Source organism: Lycium barbarum, chromosome 3 (genome assembly GCF_019175385.1).
Source record: "Lycium barbarum isolate Lr01 chromosome 3, ASM1917538v2, whole genome shotgun sequence".
NCBI classification, from domain to species: Eukaryota; Viridiplantae; Streptophyta; class Magnoliopsida; order Solanales; family Solanaceae; genus Lycium; species Lycium barbarum.
The window spans coordinates 144,459,573-144,465,924 of record NC_083339.1 but is presented as its reverse complement, the minus strand read 5'-3'; positions in this window follow the sequence as shown (position 1 = coordinate 144,465,924).

The following is a 6,352-nucleotide window of genomic DNA, read 5'->3' as shown; positions in this document are numbered from 1 at the left end:
TCAATTCTTTACATAATAAAGTGTAGTGCTCGTTCTGATTAGAAGTAGTTGATAAATATTAAGCACTGAAAAATATACAGATTGAAAAGATATTTTATAAATAAGTAAATTATGTGTTCCGTAAAAAGGTGATAAATATACACTTTTTATATTAAAATGATTGGAATAACCTTTGAACTATTTATAAAAAGTACTACTTTGTCTCAATTTATGTGATGAATTTTTACTTAGTACGGAATTTATGAAATAAATAAAGACTGTTGAAATTTGTGGTTTAAAATAAGGAAAAATAACACTCTATGGCATTTTGGTTAAAGTATTTACCCGAAATGGCCATAGTATTTTTTTGTACATTTTGTTGCCTTCATCCCATTTTTTAAAAAAAATAATTACCCGAGATAGCCACTCCTCTTCCCCCCGTATCAAGCTCCAAGATGTTATTTTTCCTTCCAAATTTCTTTCTAATGTTGGTGTTTTTTTAGGGGTAAAGTGTGTATAAAACACATACATTATATTACACTTTTAATACTGTATAAACACTTGTATAACACTGCATAACACTGTAGAAGTGTGTATAAACAACTCTTATACGTTATTATACATTTTTATACAAGGTTTATACATTGTCTACAGTAAGTGTATAAAGTTGTACATTATTGTATAATGCTCTATATACAAGCGGCGGCCATAATTTGTTGGGTCATAGGTTTGTAATTTAAAAATATGACTATGCAAATGTAATTTTGTGTGCCAAATTGTACATTACTGAAATTCCCCCTTAAAATAAGTCATAAATATTTATATGTCAATAAATATCTCATTAAGAATAAAATAATTATTCCGAAATTAAATTATTATTATTAAATATAAAAAGACGTCATTCTTTTTTGGACTAACTAAAAAAGAAAGACCGGATACGAACTTTAAAAGTATTTCTATGTTAATAAAGACGAATAACTAATATAAAAGAGAATAGAGAGATAATTAAAAATTATTTTAGGAAGAGTTTTGTGATTTCTTCTTTCTAGTTTCGAGGACTAAAGCAGCGACGAATAGAGGCAAGTGTCCCGATCCACCAATAGGGAACAGTGGCACGTGGTTGTGAGGAAAAGAACAAATGAAGTTTATGTGGAGAATAAAGAAGAGAAAGGAACCTTCTCTTGAAATTCTAGAATATACTTTTTCTCTACTGTCAGCGTTTAACCTCCGAGAGTTCTTTTTTATGACGGGGTAGCGCGTTACTATAGATATTTTTTGCCATTAGCTCTGTTACATCATAAAATTGGACATTTGTTGTAAAATCATTCTAAAAGAGTTAGTACAATATATCAAAAGATGAAGCAAGAACAATAAAGAGATAAAAAGAGACAAGAGATGAGAGTTTTCTTATTCATCCAAATGTGTTCAAGTGTATACAATATGAAAACTTATGCCTCTATTTATAGTGCTACATATAGGCATACAAAAGGGTAACAATAAACATGTCATTCAATATATGAGATAATGGAAGAACTATTAAGATGGTGGAAGATAATGGAAGAACCATTAAAATGGTGGAAGATAATGAAAGAACCATTATATTTGAGATCATGGAGGAAGTGGGAATTTATTTCTAGAGTGATGGACATCCACACTTATTTTTCATAACACTCCCCCTTGTATGTCCATGTCTTAATAGATGATGTGTCTCGTTAAAACCTTATTAGGAAAAACTCAGTGGGAAAAAATCCTAGTGAAGGAAAAAGAGTACACATATCTCGTAATACGCATTGCTAGCTGCCTCATTAAAAACCTTGCCAGGAAAATCCGATGGGACAAAACCTCAGCTAAGGGAAAACGAGTACAGCGCGTATTATACTCCCCCTGATAAAAGTATCACTTAATTCTTGGAGACAACACATCCAAATCTTGTATATCAACTTCTCAAATGTCGAGATTAGCAATGCTTTACTGAACATGTCCGTCAACTTATCAATCGAGCGTATTTGTTGAAAACCTATTTCACCTTCCTGTTGAAGATCATGTCTGGAAAAGAACTTTGAGGAATGTGTTGTATTTTGTCTCCTTTGTTATATCCTTCTTTCGATTGAGCTATGCAAGCTTCGTACAATATTATTGAAATCTTCATTTCCAAATAAACATCATATTATTGCAAAATGTATTGAATTATTGATCTCAGCCAGACACGTATTCCTGAATTGCTTTGTGTGGTAGTATCCTCACATGCAAATCAGTACTTGCTTCATGTAATAATACAAATAATGCTCTGCATTTACATAACCAACAAAACCTTGATAATAATTGTTAGGACAAACAAATCTATATTAATAATTTCTTTTGCAGTATGCAATACAATATACTCGTCATTATCATTAGGTCAAAATGATGTTTATTTATATTTAGCGGCATCACAATCATTGGGGGTACTCAATGGAATCGCTTTAACCTATATAAAGATTTGTGAAGCTTTTATTTTTGTAAACCTTAAATGCTTCAAACCAATTTAAATCCCTACGGATTTTCTTTCATTGTCTATATAGTCATATTGACAACAATGAATTATACGCATTCAAAATTTTCATATATTGCCAGACTAATAAGAAATCTCATTGCATCCATCACAGGAGAATACATACGTCTCCATACAATAATGTCAGGACTTTTGCGAAAAATCTTTATGCCACAAGGCACAAGCCGTACTTTATTTTTACGGTTTTTACTTCTCATTTTACTTTTCGCACAAGAATCCATTTGTACCCCACTGACATTATACCTTGAGGTCATTAGACTATAGGTCCAAAACATCACTTTTCGAAGTGAAACAAAATATACTTGAACTGCGTATTTTATTTGACCAATCATTATATCTGTCCATATTCTTTGACAGATTTGAATTCAACATCCTCATCACCATTATAATGTTGAGCGCTACATTATTTCAAAGATACCGTCGACGGTTATTTGATATCGGTTCCAATGTGACATAATTTATCGAGATCTCTTCATTTTTCATCAATTTCAGGTACCTGAACATTTCTCAAGATTTTATAAAGTATTTATGTCGTGGTGCTCTTTTAAAGCACCTACCTCATTATTATGACCATCTTTATCATTTGCTCCTCTCCTTCTTCAAGGAGTTTTATCCGTGGAACCGATTGGTCTATCGTCATAGACGTCCTTCAAGGACTTTAGTTCTAATTGGAGCATTTGCAGCTGGAATATAATATTGTCTTTTGGGTCAATAAATGCGTCTGGCAGTTAACTTGAATTATCTTTTCAACGAGGATCATAACTATGATAATTCATTAAATATACATTATTTTCAGCCACCTATCATCCCTCCCCCTAATGTTAGGAAATCTAACATTTACCTTCCAACCTTATTTGGGGACCCATCTTTGTGCGTTGTGGTGGAGCAATTAAATCATACATTTACGCACATTCAAACTCTTAGATGAGAATTATTTGGTTCCTGATCCTGAACCAATAATAGGGGAACTTATTATAACTTGTTGGCTAGATGCTTACAAGTGCTACTACATATTAAATAACCTATCTCAAACCAAATTTTCTTTTGGGAGATTTGTTCTCATAACCAATTGTTTAGCTATAGAGACATACAATTTCTGCTAAACCAACTTGGATACAAACCAGCATATCAACATAATTTTCATAGTTTGGAACTGTGCTCTTAATTTAATAATTTAAGCAAACAATCTTGCAATAACCAAATCATAAATTGATACCAAATGCACATGTGACCACAACACCATATAATAGTAAACCGGTCTACATGGCAGGTGACTGGGCCCATACATATATCACCTTTTATACGTTCCAAAATCATGGGATACAATACCAACATTAGCTAGTAAATTAACCAATTTGTTATCATGAGAACAAGCAGCACAAGAGAATTCTTGAAGAATATTTTATTTCTTCAATATATAACCACATGAATTCTCAATTATTTTCGCATCACATTTGAGTCGGGATGGTCAACCGGTCATGCCAACTTCTGTAGCATGTGATTCCATCATGCTTGTATTTATGTGGTACACATTCGGAGGAAACACAGGCAACATTTCACATACATTTAGTTTACCCGCTATAGCTGTAGTAATATGAAGATATTAAACCTTCTCATAATTCATAATCTCAATATAATTCATATTTGGCCAATGCCTTTGAAACTTAAAAAGTTTCTTTTGAGACTTACTACAACATCAATATTATGGACAATTTCATTCCTCCGGATAATAACATATTAGCTTTTCCAGAGTTCCTAATTAATTATGTACTACCACATAGTTCATAATACCATCCATTTGGTGAACATCTCCTTTTAGAGAGTAATTGTCATTATGGTCATGGTCAAAACCTTTATATGCAAGATTTATTTCTGGCTATTACCCTTCAGCAATTCAAGATGAGGCATACCACAATATTTATGACGTACTAAAAATACGTGATCAATGACCGTTTATGCCAATATAAAATTTCTTTATTTTTTTCGAACCTCATGTAGAGGAGAGTTGTGATATTTATCCAACCATACATGAGCACGTCCTTATCCATAATGTATTCACATTTCACTTTCAAAATGGGCGAGCATTCACGATGCTCATCACAAGTCACAATATTCTGTTCAAGGAATGGACTATAGTCATATATATGTGCTTCATAAATTTTCGTATAAGCCCATTGTCTTTATCATGTTCATAGACCCACCTCGACATCACTTTAAAATTGTATCCTTTGCTTTGACGGAGGATTTATAAATTTTCATCAAGTTAGGTCGCACGACAATCGCGTAGCCAACTTTCATACCATATTGATGACAAAAATTACCTTCACCTTTATTAGGACCATTGTGAGAACCCATAATGTTCTTCCTTTTATAATCATCACAATGATGGTTATTATTATTTCCGTCCATTGGCACGCCCACATTCATTCACATATTTAATCATTTGTCTTCTTTTAGACTTATTATGCACTGCTACCACATTCCCCTTAGTGGAACGGCCTTTATGATTTTTTTCATCAAATACATATTATTTTGCCTTAGTCATCTAAATCATTAATATTGTGCATCGGGACTCAAACCCAATGTCTTATCCATATAAAGGCGTGTTAGGCCATAAATCGATCGGACTCAAACCAAACATCTTATAATCATGGTGCACCGAGACTTTAACCCGATGTCTTATCCTCATGGTGCGGTAGGACTTGAATCCACCGTCTTACCCTCAACCAATGACATACTAGGCCAAAGTACAGTGAGATCAATCTCGAACCTTTTAAAAATATTACCACTTTATGATTATAAACATAAACAAAGATTATAAAATATATAACCATTTACATTTGTACTGAATGAACAAAATATTTAACACATCCTAATTGACTATTTGAAGACTAACCAATAATTTCTTCGGAAGGAAAGATTATCCAGACACAAAGATCTATACAGATTGTCATGCGCATAAGTTCACAAATTGTATTAAAATATAAAACTTCAAGATTAATAAATTAAACATCAAAAGGTGTCAGTACTAGCCTTTATTTTTCTGGATTGGAAAACTAACACGTAAAAGACATTTAATTGAAGATAGTGGATATTAACATACCTCTTAATTTGGCATTTATTCATCATCTTGATGTTATAGCATCCTTTTGGATATCAATATTGTAACTCATGCACTCTCAATTATTAGAAATACTTATTACTCATATATTATATAAGCAGTCTCAATTATATCAACGAAATAGAGAGAAAATTTATCAACAAAATTTTTTTACTCATAAGTAGACTAATATTTATATTACCAGGTATACTAAATAAAATATCAGCTTTGTAATTGACAACAAATCAATAAACATATATAATTGATAAAGAATTCTTTCCGTAGATTATATAATCTACTGCCACTTAAAAATCCTAAATCTTTCAATGTGAAAATGTTGACAAAGGGCCAAGCAGGCAGGGAAATGGAAACAACCAAACATTTAATAAATAATCAACCTATTACATAGCCTGATAACTTGTCAAGTTGTGGTTGATAATTGTCATAAAACTGTTTTACATAACTTAACAGGTTAGAGACTCGTGCTGATAACGTGTTGTAAAATCATTCTAAAAGAGTTAGTACAATATATCAAAAGATGAAGCAAGAACAATAAAGAGATAAAGCGAGACAAGAGATGAGAGCTTTCTTATTCATCCAAATGTGTTCAAGTGTATACAATATGAAAACTTATGCCTCTATTTATAGTGCTACATATAGGCATACAAAAGTGTAACAATAAACACGTCATTCAATATATGAGATAATGAAAGAACCATTAA